Raw genomic sequence first — 22858 nt, forward strand, 5'->3', positions numbered from 1 at the left:
AGATCTGTGGCCAGGAGGGAATGGAGATGAGCTAGAAGCGCAGAGAATTGGGGGGCGGGGGCGCGGGGGGAGACAAGAGCCACAGATGCAATTGTCATTCATTACACATCTATGAATTTCTCGAAACACACAAAATATTCAATATCTTTTTTTAAAAGATTTATTTATTTATTATATGTAAGTAAACTGTAGCTGTCTTCAGACACTCCAGAAGAGGGCGCCAGGTCTCGTTATGGATGATTGTGAGCCACCATGTGGTTGCTGGGATTTGAACTCCGGACCTTCGGAAGAGCAGTCGTCAATATCTTAACTTAGCACTCCAGGGCAGGTTTATCTCCTTTCCTCTTCCTTTAACATCTTTCTTTTTCTTTTCTTTGTTTTGTTTTTCGAGACAGGGTTTCTCTGTGTTCCCCTGGCTGTCCTGGAACTCACTCTGTAGACCAGGCTGGCCTTGAACTCAGAAATTCACCAGCCTCTGCCTCCCAAGTGCTGGGATTAAAGGCGTGTGCCACCACGTCCGGCCCTTTAACATCGTTCTAAAGATTAAGACAGAGGCTGGATAGAAGCACCATGGAAATGAGTGTGCATAAGAAGAGCGGAGAACCCAGACCCTGAAGTAGCTCAGCGGACGGAGAACCCGGATCTTATAAATATGGCTGAAGTAGCTCAGTGGGCAGAGAACCCGGACCCTGAAGTAGCTCTGCAAATGTAAATGAAGAAAATATCTAATAAAAAGGAGAGATGGCTCAGTGGTTAAGAGCACTGACTACTCTTCCAGAGGTCCTGAGTTCAATTCCCAACAACCACATGGTGGCTAACAACCATCTGTAATGAGATCCGATGCCCTCTTCTGGTGTGCCTGAAGGCAGCTACAGTGTACTTATTTATAATAAATAAATAAATCTTCTTTGTAAAATGCAATAATAATAATAATAATAATAATAATAATAATAATAATAATAAAAATTCAAGAGGTTCATCTCAGTCAATGGCTCTTTAAGGCCTTTCTCCTTTCCCAGAAAATTCCCAGAGCATGGAATTTTTCAAGGCATCGCAACAGACACCCCCATCTCCAGTAAAAGGCATGTCTTAAGCCCCTCGGGCAATCCTAGAGGCTCCTGGTTTTATCAGGTTGTTGTCCCATCCGAAGCATCTCCCGAGCCATCCCATAATCTCCTTTATCAAAAAGAAAGGAGGAAGCTCTTTAACAACTTCTGGGATGTGACTTCAGAGCCACCAAGATACGATCTCTACTGCTAATACACTTCATTGTGACTCTTCCTGAGACACGCACACTGCATGCTGAGGTAGGTCCTCGATTTTCTCCGAGTGTCCCTCTATAATTCCTATGCTTAAAGTCCACGTTTAAAGGTGTTTTAATAAACCTTGACTTCTTTGAGAAACCCATACCATGCTCTTGGATATAATTTTCTCTTTCTCTAAGGGCTTATCTTTCTATTTAAAACAAAAAACAAAAACAAAAGCAAAAAAACTCCAACTCTGCTAAATACTGACTTACCCGGAAATTCCTTTCTGCATAAACGCCAAGGACCTGGCTTGTCATGACTGGAAGCCCTTGAAATTGTGCTTGAGGTGTGTGGGTGTGTCTTTGGCTACATTGCCCTGACAACCAACCCCAGCACATCCTTCAGGCTGGAGAAGCGGCCCACCATTGCACTCCATTCTACCCATGAGAATCCATTCATTCACTCCCTTAGAGGCACAAGGTTGCCCAAATTGACCTTGAACTTCAGATCTTCTTGGCTTCACCTCCAGGATACTGCTTTCACCTTGCCTGTGCACTACTACACCCAGCTGGTAACAGATGTGATCATAGGGGGTGGCTGAGTACGTGAGGGACAGGTTCAGAGATGGAGAAATCTCTAATGGTGACATGGTTTTTTGTGAACCTAAAACAGTTGGAAAAATAGAGTCGATTAATGTAAGATGTTAAAGCCAAGGTCCTCTCCAGCTGACTGTACAGGAGATCCTTTCCCTGTTTTGCTAGATCAGACCACAGCCTTTCCTGCAGATAGTCTGGGAATATCTCTTCCAATTTCTATTCTTAATTGCAATACTCTTTCTCATACCTGGTCCCACACAGTCCAAATAACAGAGCCAGGGCTAGACTAAGAATATCTCAGGCTTGCTTGGTTCACTCTCTTTTCAAAGGGTGCTGGATCTCCAAAGAGTAACTGTAATGGGATTCCATTTGAATCAGTGTCATTGTTGCTGCAGTGATACCAAAAATTTTATTCACAAATACAAAATTCATGGAAAATATTCTGCGGTGCGGGGGGGGGGGGTGGGGGGGAGACAACCAACTCTTAAAACAAATAATACAGATTTTTTTCTCCAGTCTACCACAAATGTTATCAGGGCTGCACACAATCTTTCTCAGTGCATATATGCCCATCTAAGAACCAGATGCACTTTAAATCAAGATGAAATCCACAAAGGCAAGCAAGTTTTCTTCCACCCTCTACCTTGGGCGCACTGCAGCACAGTGCGCCAGCTCACTGCTTTCTCCCACACGTCTCCTGGCCCGTACTCAGTTTCAGAATAAAACCTTATTTTAATAAACCATAAAATTAGCCAGAACTCTTAGATGCATCGGAACTGCATGCAGCGGTTTAAAAAAAAAATTTTTTTCCCAAAGAGATCTGAGGATACGCAAATTTGAGCCAATTCCTTAAGAGTTTTACAAGGTTGAATCTAATGCCTTTTCCAGCAGTGCAAACTTGATGTTGCTTGCCTCTCAGAACTGAAAGAGTGGGGGGGCCTCCTCATGATAGACAGCAGAACACTCAAGCTGTTTTACGTGGGCAAGGATTTCCTAATTATTTCTCCACTTGTCCTCTGATTTTGTAGCTTTCATTGGAGCAGGTAGGGTGGAGCCCATTTCCCCTCTGGCAGGCCTTCTGCCCTTCTCGGATAATAAAACTTGGACCTCCCTGATCGAGCGAGGCCTTCCTTCCCTCCACGTTTCTCACTCTGCAGCAGCCCTCCTGAAAGCACAAATGCACGCACACAGTTACTATTCTGTGTTCCTTCTTATGCAAACAATGCAGAGGCTCTCCTTCAACATGTCCACGGCCCATGTAGACTTTCTTCTGTCTATCACCAGAGATTTTCATACAAGAAGAGAACGCCAGGGTTCTGAAGTAGGTTAGGGTGTGAGGTACAGGGCCAAATACTTTGACTACATGCTTGTTTATCTACTGTTTTGCTCATTCTTTTCCCTCTCTGGTACCAACTCAGCTGTTCACGAAAAGTTAAAGGACGCAAGGATTCTACCTTAAGCTTGTAACCTTCTCTGTGGCCTTATTCGGCTCCTCAGGGAAGGCTGTCACCAGTGTTGGCTGGCAGCTCTGAGCTGGTACCCCAGGTGGTCTACACCTGCCTCTTAGCCAGTAAAGCAGCAGCTGTTATTCTAAGACTCGATCTAAGTGGTTTAAATTTGTTGATACATTTCCATGGGCCCATTTACGACACAATGTTTATAGCTTGAGACCATGGAAATTGTTCATATTCCCCAGCCTTCCTAATACAGCCCAAGCCTGCTGGCCTAGGAGTGGCACAGTCTTGGTATGAATCATACATCAAGAAAGCGCCCCATAGACATGCCTACAAGCTAATATGATAGAATCAGAGTTCCTTTTTCCAATGTAATGCTGGTGTGTATCAAGTTGGCAAAAAGTAACCAATATGGTTTGGAAGAAGCCAGCTACAAACATTTGGGGAAAATCAATAGAAAAAGTTGACAAGAGCCAGGTTAGTGTAGATTTTGTTGTTGTTTCCTTAGGGTTTTTACAATGGGCTGTCAGTAGGAGGTTACTTCAATAGGGGATTGCCCATGTACTTGGTGTATGGGTGTACCTGACAACTGGACAGTGCAGTCAAGTATGGGAGGAGATTCCAGCACAGTGGGATCCTCAGAAAGTCACCACAGCTCACAGGTATGCTCTGTCTGAGAGTGCCATGGAGTGCAAAGCCATTCTCAGGCTGATTCCCCTCTTCTGAGAAGCTCCCCATAAAGGGGAAATGTAAAGGAGAAGATTCCTCCCCTCCCTGGGTGGAAGGGGTGGAGTCCAGGGAGCATGTGAAAAAGACACATCACAACTCTGACCACTGGGATCATGGGAAGTAGGATTACTCATTGACAGATCTGATGGTTACCTCGGGTGTATCATCCGACGTATAAATGGTAGGTTCTGCCTAGAAAGAAGAGGGCAGGGAGAGGGAGAGACAGGAGTGGTAGGAAGACGGGAGAATTAGCAAGCTCAGAAATAACAACCATGGAAGTGGAAAGCAAAGAAAATGAGAGAAATGCAGTCTTCATCGGGAATTAAGTGGGGCAATATGGAAATGGAATTCAGAGCAGTGTCTGAAATATAGGTCAACAATTCTAGCCCTGGTGATAAATCACAGGAAGTGCTGGAGCCCCAAGCAACCGCTACTTTAACCTCCCAAACACCTCTCATCCAGGAGAACACGAATGTGTTTAGTTATAAATTTCTTACTCTCACTAAATTTAATGTGTGCTCCATTTTTTTATCTGTTCCATTGATTAATTCATGACCAGTTCTTGAAATATTCTGGCACACAACAGATTTGAATGAATTCTGTCCTAGATAATAAATTAATGACAGTAGACTTGGTATGTTCTAGACCAGTGGTTCTCAAGATGTGGGTCACGACCCCTTTGGGATTACATGTCCGATATTTACATTATAACTCATAATAACAGCAAAATTATAATTATCAAGTCACAACAAAATTATTTTATGGTTGAGCGTCACCACAGCATGAACTGTATTTAAAGGGTCTCAGCATTAGGAAGGTTGAGAACCAGTGTTCTTGACTCTGTCCTTGGAAGCCAAAACTGGGGTTTCTAATTCTATATTCACAACATGCAGAGAAGATTGGACTCAGAAAGCAATCAATACAGGTCTGATTTCCAAAAGATTAAACAGATGAAATCATTTGACTTCTCCCAGCCTAGGGTTTCTTACTTCTAAATGCTATTCTTCGAAGAGGATTTAAAAAGTTGGGCCTGGTAGCACTTGTCTGAAATCCCTCCTACACAGGCAAGGCACTGTGCTACAAAGAGTCTTCAAGGATGATGTAGGCAACTTAGTAAGACTATCTCAGAGCCAAAGTAACAAAGAAGCTAGAGGTACAACTCAGTAGCAAGCGCTTGGCTCCATATTCAGGACTCTAGGTTCAATCTCAAAGGAGGGAAAGAGAGAGGGAGATACTGAGGGATGGAGGGATAGAGGGATGGAGCAAGGGAGAAAGTGAGGCACAGAAACAGAGATGGTTCTAAAGCTTAAAGGAAGTGACAAATTTAAAGCACTCAGTCCGAGGATCTTAAGACTTCTGGAGAGTGGAACACAGCTTCTGCCCCAATCCAATTGCTCGCGGGACCTGAGACTGCATTAGTTAGGGAAGCAGAAACCGGCCTGAGTAGGGCCACAGGCCTCATCCGGCCGGATCAGCGCCGGGGTAGCTGGAGCACAGGGTTGCCTGACACCCGCCAGCTACCCACGACCCCCCGCCGCAGGATTTTGGGACTGCTGGTGAGTGGAACACAGCTTCTGCTCCAGTCCAATCACGCGGGACCTGAGACTGCTCTGGTTGGGGAGAGAGAAATCCGGCCTACATAGGGCCACAACCCTCTTCCGGTCAGAAAAGCACCGGGGCAGCTGGGGCGCAGGGTCTGCTGACACTCGCCAGCTACCCACAACACCCGCCACAGGATCTTAAGACTTCTGGTGAGTGGAACACAGCTTCTGCTCCAATCCAATTGCGCGCGGGACCTGAGACTGCATTAGTTAGGGAAGCAGAAACCGGCCTGAGTAGGGCCGCAGGCCTCGTCCGGCCAGATCAGCACCGGGGTAGCTGGAGCGCAGGGTTGCCTGACACCCGCCAGCTACCCACGACCCCCGCCGCAAAATTTTGGGACTGCTGGTGAGTGGAGCACAGCTTCTGCTCCAGTCCAATCACGCGGGACCTGAGACTGCTCTGGTTGGGGAGAGAGAGGTCCAGCCTACATAGGGCCACAACCCTCTTCCGGTCAGAAAAGCACCGGGGCAGCTGGGGCGCAGGGTCGGCTGACACTCGCCAGCTACCCACAACACCCGCCACAGGATCTTAAGACTTCTGGAGAGTGGAACACAGCTTCTGCTCCAATCCAATTGCGCGCGGGACCTGAGACTGCATTAGTTAGGGAAGCAGAAAACCGGCCTGAGTAGGACCACAGGCCTCTTCCGGCTGGACCAGCACCGGGGTACCGTCAGCTACCCACGACCCCCGCCGCAGGATTTAGAGACTGCTGGTGAGTGGAACACAGTTTCTGCTCCAATCTTTAAACAGTGACAACGATAACAACTAACCCCAGAGACTACCAGATGGCGAAAGGTAAACGTAATAACCTTACTAACAGAAACCAAGACCACTCACCATCATCAGAACCCAGCACCCCCACTTCGCCCAGTCCAGGGCACCCCAACACACCGGAAAAGCTAGACATGGATTTAAAAGCATATCTCCTGATGATGGTAGAGGACTTCAAGAAGGACTTTAATAACACACTTAAAGAACTACAGGAGAACACTGCTAAACAGGCAGAAGACACTAAAGAGGAAGCACAAAAATCCCTTAAAGAATTGCAAGAGAACACTGCTAAAGAGTGACAAATCCTTAAAGAAAAACAGGATAACATAATCAAACAGGTAGAAGTCCTTACAGAAAAACAGGAAAACACATCCAAACAGATGATGGAAATGAACAAAACCATACTAGACCTAAAAAGGGAAGTAGACACAATAAAGAAAACCCAAAATGAGGCAACACTGGAGATAGAAACCCTAGGAAAAAAATCTGGAACCATAGATACGAGCATCAGCAACAGAATACAAGAGATGGAAGAGAGAATCTCAGGTGCAGAAGATTCCATAGAGAACATCGGCACAACAATCAAGGAAAATGTAAAATGCAAAAAGATCCTAACTCAAAACATCCAAGAAATACAGGACACAATGAGAAGACCAAACCTACAGATAATAGGAGTGGATGAGAATGAAGATTTTCAACTCAAAGGACCAGCAAACATCTTCAACAAAATTATAGAAGAAAACTTCCCAAATCTAAAGAAAGAGATGCCCATGAACATACAAGAAGCCTACAGAACTCCAAATAGACTGGACCAGAAAAGAAATACCTCCCGACACATAATAATCAGAACAACAAATGCTCTAAATAAAGATAGAATACTAAAAGCAGTAAGAGAAAAAGGCCAAGTAACATATAAAGGCAAACCTATCAGAATTACACCAGATTTTTCACCAGAGACTATGAAAGCCAGAAGATCCTGGACGGATGTTATACAGACACTAAAAGAACACAAATTCCAGCCCAGGCTACTATACCCAGCCAAACTCTCAATTAACATAGATGGAGAAACCAAAGTATTCCACGACAAAACCAAATTCACACATTATCTCTCCACGAATCCAGCCCTTCAAAGGATAATAACAGAAAAAAACCAATACAAGGACAGGAACCACGCCCTAGAAACAACAAGAAGGTAATCCCTCAACAAACCTAAAAGAAGACAGCCACAAGAACAATGTTATACAGACACTATATGAACACAAGAACAAAATGCCAACTTTAACAACAAAAATAACAGGAAACAACAATTACTTTTCCTTAATATCTCTTAATATCAATGGACTCAACTCCCCGATAAAAAGACATAGACTAACAAACTGGCTACACAAACAAGACCCAACATTTTGCTGCTTACAGGAATCTCATCTCAGAGAAAAGGATAGACACTACCTCAGAATGAAAGGCTGGAAAACAATTCTCCAAGCAAATGGCATGAAGAAACAAGCTGGAGTAGCCATTCTAATATCTGATAAGATTGACTTCCAACCCAAAGTCATTAAAAAAGACAGGGAGGGACACTTCATACTCATCAAAGGTAAAATCCTCCAAGAGGAACTATCAATCCTGAATATCTATGCTCCAAATACAAAGGCAGCCACATTCATTAAAGAAACTTTAGTAAAGCTCAAAGCACACATTGCACCTCATACAATAATAGTGGGAGACTTCAACACACCACTTTCACCAATGGACAGATCATGGAAACAGAAACTAAACAGGGACACAGTGAAACTAAGAGAAATTATGAATCAAATGGATCTGGCAGATATCTACAGAACATTCTATCCTAAAACAAAAGGATATACCTTCTTCTCAGCACCTCATGGTACCTTCTCCAAAATTGACCACATAATTGGTCACAAAGCAGGCCTCAACAGGTACAAAAATATTGAAATTGTCCCATGCATCCTATCAGATCACCATGGACTAAGGCTGATCTTCAATAACAAAATAAATAATAGAAAGCCAACCTTCACGTGGAAACTGAACAACACTCTTCTCAATGATACCTTGGTCAAGGAAGGAATAAAGAAAGAAATTAAGGACTTTTTAGAGTTCAATGAAAATGAAGCCACAACATACCCAAACTTATGGGACGCAATGAAAGCATTTCTAAGAGGAAAACTCATAGCTCTGAGTGCCTCCAAAAGGAAACTAGAGAGAGCACACATTAGCAGCTTGACAACACACCTAAAAGCACTAGAACAAAAGGAAGCAAATTCACCCAAGAGGAGTAGACGGCAGGAAATAATCAAACTCAGGGGTGAAATCAACCAAGTGGAAACAAGAAAAACTATTCAAAGAATCAACCAATCAAGGAGCTGGTTCTGTGAGAAAATCAACAAGATAGATAAACCCTTAGCCAGACTCACTAGAGGGCACAGGGAAAGCATCCTAATTAACAAAATCAGAAATGAAAAAGGAGACATAACAACAGATCCTGAAGACATCCAAAACACCATCAGATCCTTCTACCAAAGGCTATACTCAACAAAACTGGAGAACCTGGATGAAATGGAGAAGTTCCTAGACAGATACCAGGTACCAAAGTTGAATCAAGATCAGGTTAATGATCTAAACAGCCCTATATCCCCCAAAGAAATAGAAGCAGTCATTAATAGTCTCCCAACTAAAAAAGCCCAGGACCAGATGGGTTTAGTGCAGAGTTCTATCAGACCTTCAAAGAAGATCTAATCCCAGTTCTTCACAAACTATTCCACAAAATAGAAACAGAAGGTTCTCTACCCAACTCATTCTATGAAGCCACAATTACTCTGATACCTAAACCACAAAAAGACCCAACAAAGATAGAAAACTTCAGACCAATATCCCTTATGAATATTGATGCAAAAATCCTCAATAAAGTTCTTGCTAACCGAATCCAAGAACACATCAAAACAATCATCCATCCTGACTAAGTAGGTTTCATCCCAGGGATGCAGGGATGGTTCAATATACGGAAATCCATCAACGTAATCCAGTATATAAACAAACTCAAAGACAAAAACCACATGGTCATCTCGTTAGATGCGGAAAAAGCATTTGACAAGATACAACACCCATTCATGATAAAAGTCTTGGAAAGATCAGGAATTCAAGGCCCATACCTAAACATGATAAAAGCAATCTACAGCAAACCAGTAGCCAACATCAAAGTAAATGGTCAGAAGCTTGAAACAATCCCTCTAAAATCAGGGACTAGACAAGGCTGTCCACTTTCTCCATACCTATTCAACATTGTACTTGAAGTCCTAGCCAGAGCAATTCGACAACAAAAGGAGATCAAAGGGATACAAATTGGAAAAGATGAAGTCAAAATATCACTTTTTGCAGATGATATGATAGTATATATAAGTGACCCTAAAAATTCCACCAGAGAACTCCTAAGCCTGATAAACAGCTTCGGTGAAGTAGCTGGATATAAAATTAACTCAAACAAATCAATGGCCTTTCTCTACACAAAGAATAAACAGGCTGAGAAAGAAATTAGGGAAACAACACCCTTCTCAATAGTCACAAATAATATAAAATATCTTGGTGTGACTCTAACTAAGGAAGTGAAAGATCTGTATAATAAAAACTTCAAGTCTCTGAAGAAAGAAATTCTAGAAGATCTCAGAAGATGGAAAGATCTCCCATGCTCATGGATTGGCAGGATCAACATTGTAAAAATGGCTATCTTGCCAAAAGCAATCTACAGATTCAATGCAATCCCCATCAAAATTCCAAATCAATTCTTTAACGAATTAGAAAGTGCAATCTGCAAATTCATCTGGAATAACAAAAAACCTAGGATAGCAAAAACTCTTCTCAAGGATAAAAGAACCTCTGGTGGAATCACCATGCCGGACCTAAAGCTCTACTACAGAGCAATTGTGATAAAAACTGCATGGTACTGGTATAGTGACAGACAAATAGACCAATGGAATAGAATTGAAGACCCAGAAATGAACCCACACACCTATGGTCACTTGATCTTCGACAAGGGAGCTAAAAACATCCAGTGGAAGAAAGACAGCATTTTCAACAAATGGTGCTGGCACAACTGGTTGTTAACATGTAGAAGAATGCGAATCGATCCATTCCTATCTCCTTGTACTAAGGTCAAGTCTAAGTGGATCAAGGAACTTCACATAAAACCAGAGACACTGAAACTTATAGAGGAGAAAGTGGGGAAAAGCCTTGAAGATATGGGCACAGGGGAAAAATTCCTGAATCGAACAGTAATGGCTTGTGCTGTAAGATCGAGAATTGACAAGTGGGACCTCATGAAACTACAAAGCTTCTGCAAGGCTAAAGACACCATCAATAAGACAAAAAAAACACCAACAGATTGGGAAAGGATCTTCACCTATCTTAAATCAGATAAGGGACTAATATCCAATATATATAAAGAACTCAAGATGGTGGACTCCAGAAAGTCAAATAACCCCATTAAAAAATGGGGCTCAGAACTGAACAAAGAATTCTCACCTGAGGAATACCGAATGGCAGAGAAACACCTGAAAAAATGTTCAACATCCTTAATCATCAGGGAAATGCAAATCAAAACAACCCTGAGATTCCACCTCACACCAGTCAGAATGGCTAAGATCAAAAATTCAGGTGACAGCAGATGCTGGCGAGGATGTGGAGAAAGAGGAACACTCCTCCATTGTTGGTGGGATTGCAAGCTTGTACAACCACTCTGGAAATCAGTCTGGCGGTTCCTCAGAAAATTGGACATAGTACTACCGGAGGATCCAGCAATACCTCTCCTGGGCATATATCCAGAAGATGTCCCAACCGGTAAAAAGGACACATGCTCCACTATGTTCATAGCAGCCCTATTTATAATAGCCAGAAGCTGGAAAGAACCCAGATGTCCCTCAACAGAGGAATGGATACAGAAATTATGGTACATTTACACAATGGAGTACTACTCAGCTATTAAAAAGAATGAATTTATGAAATTCCTAGCCAAATGGATGGACCTGGAGGGCATCATCTTGAGTGAAGTAACACAATCACAAAAGAACTCACACAATATGTATTCATTGATAAGTGGATATTAGCCCAAAACTTAGGATATCCAAGATATAAGATACAATTTGATAAACGCATGAAACTCAAGAAGAATGAAGACCAAAGTGTGGACACTGTGCACCTTCTTAGAATTGGGAACAAAACACCCAGGGAAGGAGCTACAGAGACAAAGTTCGTAGCTGTGATGAAAGGATGGACCATTTAGAGACTGCTGTATCCAGGGATCCGTCCCATAATCAGCTTCTAAACGCTGACACCATTGCATACACTAGCAAGATTTTGCTGAAAGGACCCAAATATAGCTGTCTCTTGTGAGACGATGCCAGGGCCTAGCAAACACAGGAGGGGATGTTCACAGTCAGCTATTGGATGTATCACAGGGCTCCCAATGGAGAAGCTAGAGAAAGTACCCAAGGAGCTAAAGGGATCTCCAACCCTATTGTTGGAACAACATGATGTACTAACCAGAACCCCGGAGCTCTTGTCTCTAGCTGCATATGTATCGAAAGATGGCCTAGTCGGCCATCAATGGAAAGAGAGGCCCATTGGACTTGCAAACTTTATATGCCCCAATATAGGGGAATGCCAGGGCCAAAAGAATGGGAATGGGTGGGTAGGGAAGTGGGGGGCGCTATGGGGGACTTTTGGGATAGCATTGGAAATGTAATTGAGGAAAATATGTAATAAAAAAAAAAAAAAAAAAAAGCACTCAGTCCAAAGCCAGACACATAGTGGATGCCTCTGATGCTTTCTGTGTCTGTGTCCTGGAGAACAGCAACAATGGATGACGCACTCAAGATCCTGTGTCTTCTCACTAAGCCAGAAAATTGGAGGTTTGAAAGAAAGGAGAGGTGGTTCTTACTCCCTACATCCATATCCTCATTGGTGGTAGTTTGAATTAGAATGCCACCATATTTGAATAATTAGTCACCAGTAAGTTCATCTCTTTGAAATAATTAGAAGGACAGTGGAGTTGTCGCTGGAGGTGAGCTTTAGATTTGAGCTAAGTCTCCAACACCATCTCTGCCTGCATGCCCCCATGCTTCCTACCATGATAATAATGGAATGAACCTCTGAAATTGTAAACAAGCCCCCAATTAACTGTCTTCTTTTATAAGAGTTGCTGTAGTCATGGTGTCTCTTTGCAACAGTACAACAGTGACTAAGACAGCAATTCTGTCCTCTGCACCTCTACTAGCCTTGGCTTATTGATGGCCATGTGCTGCTGTCTCTGACTTGCAGTAAATATTCCCAGGCCTCAAATTTTGCTCATTTTAAGTAACAACTCTACCCCTAATTGTAGCAACCAGTTTCTCCAGTGAATTCTCAGTTTCATCACAAAAATCCCACATCCCAGCAAACTTCCCAAACTTAGGGAAACAAGGATGATTATTCCCAATATCCAGAGCAAAATGTAATCAGTAACTCCTGTAGGCCTTTCAGAAGCTATGGGATCTTCAACAAGTGTTATTCTTTTTTTATGTTTTGAACTAAACATATGCATACATACACATACACACACACACACACACGGCCAGAGTTCTAAAAACTGGAAATGTCTTCAAGGCCAAACTGCAATTGTAGAATCTTGAAAAAATTAACCTTTCGATCTTGGCTAGGTCCTTTGTAGACTAGTTAATCTAACTGTCAGTGCTCTGGAGTTGCCTACTACTGGAACTCTAAGGCACATTCATTCCCTTAAGCCTCCCAAGTTATAAGCCGAAGATAGATAGATAGATAGATAAATAGATAGATAGATAGATTGATTGATTGAAAAAGATAATAATTTTCCATGTATTGCCTGAATTCTTGTAGTGCCAGCAGTCACGATCTGAAAATTCCCTGACCAGTCATCTATAATTTCTATTTTGATTGACAAACGCAGTTTTACATCCAGCTATTTCCCTGGTATCTTAACCTCTGGTACTTAGAAATGTTAGAACTTTTGCAGGTGTAACTACCAAGGTCAGAGTGAAGCCATCTGAGATTTAGTCTAGTTCCTGAGCCTAGTGACCTCTATCCTTATAAGGAAAACATGTATCCCTCTTGACCTGGGTCTGAGAGTTCTTACATCCAAGATACAAAGGGAGCGGTATACAAAGAAGGAGGCAGAGATGAGAGAGCATTGCCATGAGCCAGGGGACCACGGAGCCATCAGAAGCTGGGTAAGACAGGGAAGAGTTCTTCCTCAGCTCTAGAAGGTAATGTCGCTCTGCTGAAAGCTTAATGTAGGATTTGTACATCCAGTGCTTCGAGAGAATACATTTGTGCTATTTTAAGCCTCCAAGTTTATGGTGATTTATTATAGCAGCCACAGGAATTAACAGGCTCTTTCTTAGTTTTCAGGACAGCTCTCATTTTCCACTCCCCTCCCACACAGTCAGTCTCTCCGGCTTCACTAACTCTGCTCTTCTTAATCCCATAATGGAGCGTTCCTGCAAAACTTTGTTCTTAGCCAATTTTACACAGCCTGGACAGTTCTCCTGAGTTACACAATGCCTTGCAACACTACCAGATCTACAGTGGAAGATACTTCCTAAGACTCTTGTCTTCTATGAGAAGCCAGGCATCTCTTGCTGGATCTTCTACAGTCAGTCAATCTGAGTATGTCAAAAGCCGAAGTCAGGACTGGACTCCACAGATTTCCTTACCTCAGCCACTGTCCTCAACCTTCCTGACACTGCGGCCCTTTAATACAGTTCTTCAGGTTGTGGTGATCCCTGACCATAAAATTATTTTTGTGGCTACTTTATAACTGTGATTTTTGCTACAATTATGAATCGTAATGTAAATATTTGGTTTTTTCCCCCAAAGGTCTAAGGTGACCCCTGTGAAAGTGTCATTTGACCCAGAGGAGTCAAAACCCACAGGTTGAGAATCGTTCATCAAAGTCAACTTCATCTGTCTACCATACAAGCCCAGAAGACAGCATCCTCATTGCTGTCAGGTCTCTTATCCGGGGATGTTTCTTCAACACACCTCACTTTCCCATCCTCAGAGCCGTGGGATTCAGCGTGGTCCCTAGGTCTAGAGCCCGGAATCCTTCACTATTTTCGACATTCACAACTGCTGTTGATTCTGCCCACAATGGTGTGACACTCACAGAGGCAACCGCGACTCCTCATCTCAAAACCCCCTCCAAAGTTAACCTTGAAAATTCAAACTCCTCTTTTTTCTTGCCATCCAGTGTTGACGTTTTTGCTGGAATTGTATGGCCAAAACAGTGGCTCTTAACCACTTTGCTCCATGGTATTAAACAGAGATTGATCTATACCAGGGCTCACAGGACTACACAAGTCATTGTAGCCTCGCCCCTCTTTCTCCCACAAAGAACACATCCACACACAAGTAAGGTTTCGGGGGAAGTTTTCTCCACTGTAGTTCTGCTATTCAGTTTTACCTGTGGCGCCCTTTGCAGCCACTGTAGCTTCACCGTGCTCATTAAGATTCTCCTTCAAGGGTGCCTTCTCCAATCCCACTCCGAGCCTCCCCCGGACAAGCTGTTTTGGCTCCATTCTATGCAGAGCTCTATGCACAGACAATTAACAACCAAGTTGGCTTAAAACAACAGAACCTTGTGTGGTCCGAGATAGAAATGGCAGTTGTCAAAAATCAAGGAGCCAGTAAGCTCAGCTTTTTCAATAGGCCCTTGACTTCCTCTTTGATGGTTTCCAGATTCTTTTCATGGTTTGCCCTCTTCCCAGTTTGAGACCATCTCACTGTGCAGCGTGAGCATCTAACTTGAAGTCTTCCTGCCGTAGACCACCGCTCCATTCTGGGATTACATGTGCCTGCAGCCATACTTGGTTAATCCTAGCTTTTATTATTATTCTATTCCCCCAAACCAATGAATACTGATAAATAATACGAATAACTTTAATATGCTTTGGTTTGGGGTACAGCCACAATCTCTTGACCCCGCGCTCACATGGCCTTCTTTCTCTGTGCCCTGTGTCTCAAATTTCCCTTCTTTTTCAGGATTCACCTGGTGGTTTAAGGCCCACCCTGAATCCAGGGTGAGCTCATCGGGGGGGATTTACCTTGGTTACTTTTGTAAAAGTCTTACTTCTAAACATGTCTGCCTTCACAGGCTTAAGAGGGCTTAGGTAGTCCTGTTAGACATAGACTGTTGGAGGCGATTCAATCCACTGTCATGTATCTCCACTAGTCTATGTCATAATGAGTTGTTCCTGCACCTACCTCCTTAACCAAATTATAGTTCCTTAGAAACAAGAACTATTTTCTATACTTTTTTTTCTTGCCCATGCTCCACAGTTTATAATAGTTCTAGCACCTAATAAGTGTTCAAGAAATGTGTTGGTGAAGAAAAGAAAAAAAATTAGTACGTTCCAAGAAAAATTGGCTATTTCCTTCCCATGAAGCTCTTCTCAGCCCTGAGACTTCCAAGAACCTTCCATACCGCTACTCTTAATAAAAACCAAAGCCAAGTCCCCATCTATAGATCACAGGGAGTGGGGCTGAAAGTCTCCTGTCTGATCACTGAGCTGAAGTCTTGACATCCTTTTCCTGAATGGTTGGAATGTGGAAACAGAGGCAGAGAAGGATCGTCCCTGCTTTGATAGGTTCTTAAAATCTTCTTCCATGATGTCATTCCCCCCATAGCACTTATTCAGAAACAAGCAAAAACAACAACAAAAGCTAGCCTGGGTCATCCCTCACCCATGATAGAGTTCCCAGGTCCTCGACCCGCTGCCAGCCATGCAGGGGGCCCAGGAAGTCCTTTCCAATTTCCTCTCTCCTCTTGGAAACTGAACACGGCTCAAGAGGCAGAAATCTACAGCTCTTGGCCTAAGGCAGAGCATCAAGCTTTCTGAGTGCTCCTCTGTGTATTTCTGAAGTTCAAAGATAAGCATCAATCTAACTCTCAACCGAAAAGCAGTGGATCCCCAGATTAATTACCCTGAGAATTTCCATTTACAACTATATAGCTAGTAATTATCCACGTCTTCCCTCTTAACTCGGGACTTTCAAACTACTTAACAAAGGCCGAAAAGTACAATTGTGTCTCACCATTGCACGATTAAGTTTCATTTTTTTAATCCCAGAAAGAAGTCAAAACAAACAGGAGGGGGGAGAGAGACACCTCTAAGCCATGCATAGTTAAGGATTTGGTTTCAGATCGATGTTAAAAGGCAGGGATAATTAAAAACATCATATGACTTGTGTACAACATAAAGGCTGTGCCGCTAACTGAAACCATAACTGACCTAATTCTGCTGAATGTTCCAAGGAAAATGACAGACATGCACAGAACGAAATGTAACACGAGCAGCGGATGGGCCATATTTTCCCCTTCAGCTTCAGAATAGTTCTCAGCCCAGGGACCATGCCAGCATGTCACTCTGGAGTGTGCAGACCCTCAGAGGGCCAGCAAAGGGTTTCTACACATCTGAAAGCCCACGACCTTATGCCCACTTGACCTAAACACATTTATTTCTTTTTTCTTTTTTCTTTTTTCTTTTTTTTTTGTAAAGTCAAACCATGCCATCTCAGTGAACGATACAGAAAGATGGTTCAAAATCTATCTATCGGGGTGGGAGCAATAGCTTGGTGGCTAAGACGGCTATGGCACTCTTGGGGAAAATTCCCCAAGTCCAGTTTCCACCACCCACCTCTGGTGGCACATGATTGTCTCTAAGTCCAGTTCAGGCGAATCTCATGTCTTCTTCATGGGAGTCAAGTGTCTCTAACTACACATGGAGGTAGCATCTCTACCCTAACACCTCAGCACCTGTCATACCTCCATCATCGCCTCATTTTGGCTGTTGCTCCATGGAAACCTTCTGGTGAGAAAGATGTGCTTTGTGATTATCCCAGACCATCTGCAGGCCTGAAATCTACCCTGACATTTTTTTTGCCTTTGCTTTGTTCAACTTAGAAATCCTTCCTCGAGCTCTGCTTTCATGAGGCGTCGGACTGCACTGTTTTCTCTGATGTTTCACTGACTCTTGTAGGCAAATGCTAATGGAGTGATGAGTCGGGTTAACAGTGTCAAAAAGTCAATACAGTGGCAGGAACAGCAGGGCTGGGAGGATCCAGGGGAAATTACCGTCCACAATCAATATGGCTGAGAGCACCAGGAGATTGGAAAATCTACCTCTGACACATCTTATCTCTACCTCGTCAGCCGAATTATCTAAGGGGCTTATGGTCTGCTTCCTTTTAAGTCGGGGCTGGCCCTGTGTGCTTCATTCTTGAGCGTCAGCAGCAAAAGCAGGAAGGATGTCCTCTGCAGAGGTGAGGACATTTACTGTGTGAAGACACAGCTCTTTTATTTAGGAAAGTCCTGTCTCAAAGTAACTGCAGATCATAGCATGGTATCCTGGTGATGCACTGTCTGTGTGTGATCCTGTGCAATCAGACCAAGCACAGGCCAAATTATCCAAAGGTTGCCATGGCCAACGTCCTCAGGACAGAGGAAGTAGGGATTGCAAAAACCTATATTTCAGAGGGCTTCTAAGGCTGAGTAGCATCAGTAGCATCAGCAGGAAGCAACTCCCCGAGAATGGGGCTTTATGTTTAGTTTCTTAAAAATTATTCTACAAGGGATTTCAATGAAATTTTACTGAACCCGGGACAGATATCTCCAGACAGTGGGGAACACCACAGTGAACAGAAACCATGCTTTGACAGTGGACCCCGGGAGCTAGATTCATAGGCAGTCAGTCATAGTCTTGGAAGACCAAGTCTAGAAAGTTCACCAGGCACTGCTGTATCAACAGCCCAACTGGCCTGGGCTCCACCCAGTCCCCAGATCACCACCTCTCTTCATCGGAGGCAATTCTAAATCTCATTGTTCTTAAGAAAATAACAAGAAGGGCTTCTTTATAAATTCATTTTGAAAAAAAAAGGGGGGGGAATATATCTAAAGCACCCACCATAGGAGATATGCAATAAAAACAATTTTGCTTGCTTTAAACATGAGGCTTTAGAGCAATACTTTCGGCCTCCCTAATGTTGCAACCCTTTAACCGAGCTCCTCGTGTTGTGGTGACCTCCAGCCATAAAATTATTTTCATTGCTACTTCATAACTGTAATTTTACTACTACTAATATAAATACGCAGGATATCTGATAAGCTACCCCCAAGGGGGTTGCAACCCATAGGCTGAGAAATGCTCCATTAAAAGTTAGGGAAAGTTGAACACTGCCTCCCCTCCGAACAGGACAGGTTCTACGATAAGGGAGACTATGTGACCCGGTCTCAAAAGACCTGATCTCAGGTATTCATTTCTGTGCCATCCTGCACTGATTCTCATATTGCCTAATAATGCTTGTTTGATTTCATTCTTGACCACATTGGGCATGAGCTCGGGGTGGGTTCAAGTAGGTGGCTCATCCCTGGTCCACATGGTGCTGGTTGAAACAGCTGAGGTGAAAGGATCTGTTTCTAGGATAGTTACATTTCTCTGCCAAGGATTTAGCTTCACCTGGAGTTTAGTGAAACATATCTCCATAGGTATGTCTTAGTCAGGGTTTGACTGCTGTGAGCAGACACCATGACCAAGCCAACTCTTATAAGGACAACATTGAATTGGGACTGGCTTACAGATTCAGAGGTTCAGTCCATTATCATCATGGCAAGAACATGGCAGCATCCAGGCAAGCCTGGTGCAGGAGGAGCTGAGAGTTCTACATCTTCATCTGAAGACCACTAGAAGAAAACTGTCCCCCATGTGATTAGGAGGAGGGTCTCAAAGCCCAACCCCACAGTGACACACTTCCTCCAACAAGGCCACACCTACTCCAACAAGACCACACCTCCTAATAGTGCCACTCCCTAGGCCATAAATATTCAAACCACTACAAGGTATTTCTGTGAAAATGTCAGCTGGGAGTGGTGGCACACGCCTTTAATCCCAGCACTCGGGAGGCAGAGGCAGGCGGATTTCTGAGCTCGAGGCCAGCCTGGTCTACAAAGTGAGTTCCAGAACAGCCAGGGCTACACAGAGAAACACTGTCTCAAAAAACAAAAACAAAAACAAAAAAAAGTCACCAAAGTGGATTAGGTGAAAGGAGGAGACCCACACTGAATGTGGGAGACGTCATCCCTCAGGCTATGAACCCGAAAAAATGAAGGGCAAAAAGAAGAAGCAGGTGTCTTCATCTTTTCTGCTCCCTGGCCTCTGATGTGATGGGCTCTACCATACCTTCTCTTATCGGATGATTGATAAACTCTAAACCCTTGGGAGAGAAGATGATATGTGGGGAGAATGGAACAGAGAAAAGCAAGGACCAAAGAGATAAAGTAAGGGTATTGATGATATTAGTTCCTAGTCAGTGTGACAGAACACTTGGCAAACAACTCACTGAGGAAGGAGGATACATTTTTGTCCAAGGTTTCTCTGGGTGTCTTGGGTTTCTTCCAGTCATGGCAGCCTTGGCATAGCCTGACCTATTCCTTGGCAGCCAGTTTCCTCCAAAGCTAGCATTCCCAAAAATAGGAAGTGGAAGTCTCTGAGACTTGAGTTGGTCATATTCTATTGATAGAATAGTCCCAGGGCCTCGCCTGACGAAAAGGAAGCAGGTACAGATGCAAACCCCATCTCTCAATAAAGAAGCAAAGCAAAGACACCTTTCGTATCTCACAGATGTGTGGGACATCACCAGCAGAGATGTAGAAGGACAGTCCGAGAACACAGACTGTGGAGGTGGCTCCTGGAGATACACTCAGACTTTCTTTCTCCCAGCTTAGAGTGTAAGGCTTGTAGGCAGGAGGGGGGGGAGGGGGAGGGCTGGAGCTACTTCCTTCCTTTGCTGAAAATGCAAAGCCATTTGTGTAGACCAGAGAGACATCATTTCCTTTCAGAAAAGGAAACTGAGCCTCTAGTTTAACACTTCTCAGCCTGGAGATGCTTTATCTAGGTAGGGGTGAGGAAGTCTTGTGGTCAGTAGTCACAAGGAAGGGTGCTTTGTGACCATTCTTTCTCGTTCTTCTGTGTTAACAGACAATCTCTGTAGGTTCTTTATAGTCGCCTCGGTCATACTGGTGAGGGTACTTGTTCACTGTTGGTATTGTTTACTGTTGACCCTGCATGCATTTTCTCACCTGAGTTCCCATCAAACTTGGAGCAGCTAAGGTTAAGCAGGCGTCTTCCCATATCCTGCTGCCAGCACACGCCCTTCCCGCTCTGCACCAATAGTTTTTGTTATTGCAAAGTGTGACAACTTCTATGTATAAGTTGTATCCTCAAAGGACTTCTCATGTTGAAGCGTCACAAAATAAAGGCAAACACCACAATGTACAAGGAGCAAAGACTACAGTGGTCCAGATGAGTCTAAGATATCAGTTTGCTTTTAGGTGACCACATGTTCCCGGGTGATCTCATAAAAGCTGTGCAAACACATACAGAGAGAGAGAGAGAGAGAGAGAGAGAGAGAGAGAGAGAGAGAGAGTAGTTAGGATACAAATTTAGAAGAGAAAAACATTCTTTAAGCAACTTTTTAAAGACAGGCATATGTTCTAGGGGCGTGACATATGTTGACCATATAAATGAGACAACTAAATCTAAATCTAAGTGTTTCTTTTCTTTCCTGCTTGCCTTAAATGATCTTGCCGCAGAACTGAATCAGCGACCACTGTTGCCTGTCTTAACTCCTCCTACCCAATGTCCCATCATTTTAACCATCATAGCTAATGAGACTTGGACTCTGCTTGGCACTCTCTGCCAGTAAAACGCACCCCTTTCCTGCTCAACCCACCCTCAGGTTTTCCTTAGTGTGAGATCATCCAGAGTGTATCATGGAGAAAGTTATCAGAAGCAGAGGGAGGGACAAGAGCCAGGCTGCCAGCCCCGCTGAGCCGCCCTCACCTCGTCCCACACACTCTCTCTGACTTCACTATTTTGCTGCCGATTCATCTGTCATCTGCTCGGCAGCACCCTCATAAATAACACCAAAGTAGGCTCAATCAGAATTGCTAGCTCACACAGAGGGAACGGCCCGAAGAACAGCCCCATAAATGTGGTACTCTGGAGACCGAGAACTGAGACCCAAACATTTAAAAATGTCTCTCTCCCAGGTCACAGAACCAGAGCTCCTGATGCCAATGTGACAAGTTCCAAAGAGAAAGAAGGCTGCAGTCTTTTTTCTTTCTAAAGACTTATTTTTCAATTTTTAATCGTGTGTGTATGTGTATGTCTACGTGTAGGTATGTGCACATGAGTGTGGGTGTCCCAGAGGCCAGAAGAGCTCATTAGATCCCTGGGAGCTGGGTGGTTTTGAACCACCCAGCATGGGTATTGGCAGCCTCACTTGGGGCCTCTACAAGAACAGCTTGTACTTTTTGTAGCTGAACTATGCACCCCTCTCGCCCCTACCCTCTTAACAAAATGAAAAAAATAAATCACAGGAATGCTACTTTAAATAAAGGGCTCATCCCACCTCCTTGATTACAAATGGCCTGAGAATATCACAGATTTCTCCAAATTAAAAAAAAAGGGACCTCCAAGTGGGGATTTTAAATCAAGTCAAGGAAGAGAGGGAGAAGTGCCCAGTCATTAGAGAAGGGACATGTTGTGTTTTCCAGGGTTTTTCTGACCTACAAGGAATGTTGATCAACTGATTTGTACATGAAAGTAAATGCTTACGGAAAATTCACTCTAAGAATAAGAAATTTTGTGTGTCTTTTCCTTCTGAGGTCAAGTCCATGCCTTCCATAAATAGGTAATAACAATGCAGATTAAAATGTGTTAAAATTGAAGGATAATGAAACTTTAATGATAAAAATATGGCTTTATTAACATCCAAGCGACAGCACTGAACTGCTAAAAAATAGACAGTTCCTCTTTAACCATCAGAGAGGAAACTGGTTTGCAGAATGTCAATTATACAATTAGGAAAACTATAATAATGTTTGCCTGTTTTTGCTTTAATAACTGTGTTATTATTGAAACAAAATAGTACTTATGTTATCCTCACATTGAAGCCAATAAAAATTATAAGACAGCTGATTTTGTTTAAAATGTCTATTTATTACAGATTTCTTTTTAGATTTAACCACCACAAAAATGATTTTATGGCTATAAATATGGATGACCAGATAATTTAATACCACATTATCTTAGCCAAATCAAATCATAACATATTTGACTTTTATCTTCCACACAGTAATTTCTCTTTAGCTGTTTTTTTTTTCTTCCCCCAAGCTTTCTTGATATATTCTGACTGGCTGGTTGTCTGGCTTTTGGTCAGTAACCACAATCATACAATGCACAGTGACACTGCAGAATGCATAGGGTCAAAAGCCTTGCAGTTAAGCATAAGACATGTGTGGAGTTAAGGAGTAAGACCAATACAATGAACCGAGGCACAGTAGGTTGTGGAAAGCTGATGATGAGCGCATGGCTTGGGT

The sequence above is a fragment of the Mus caroli genome, unplaced genomic scaffold (assembly GCF_978045245.1).
Source record: "Mus caroli unplaced genomic scaffold, Mus_caroli_1 scaffold_16, whole genome shotgun sequence".
NCBI classification, from domain to species: Eukaryota; Metazoa; Chordata; class Mammalia; order Rodentia; family Muridae; genus Mus; species Mus caroli.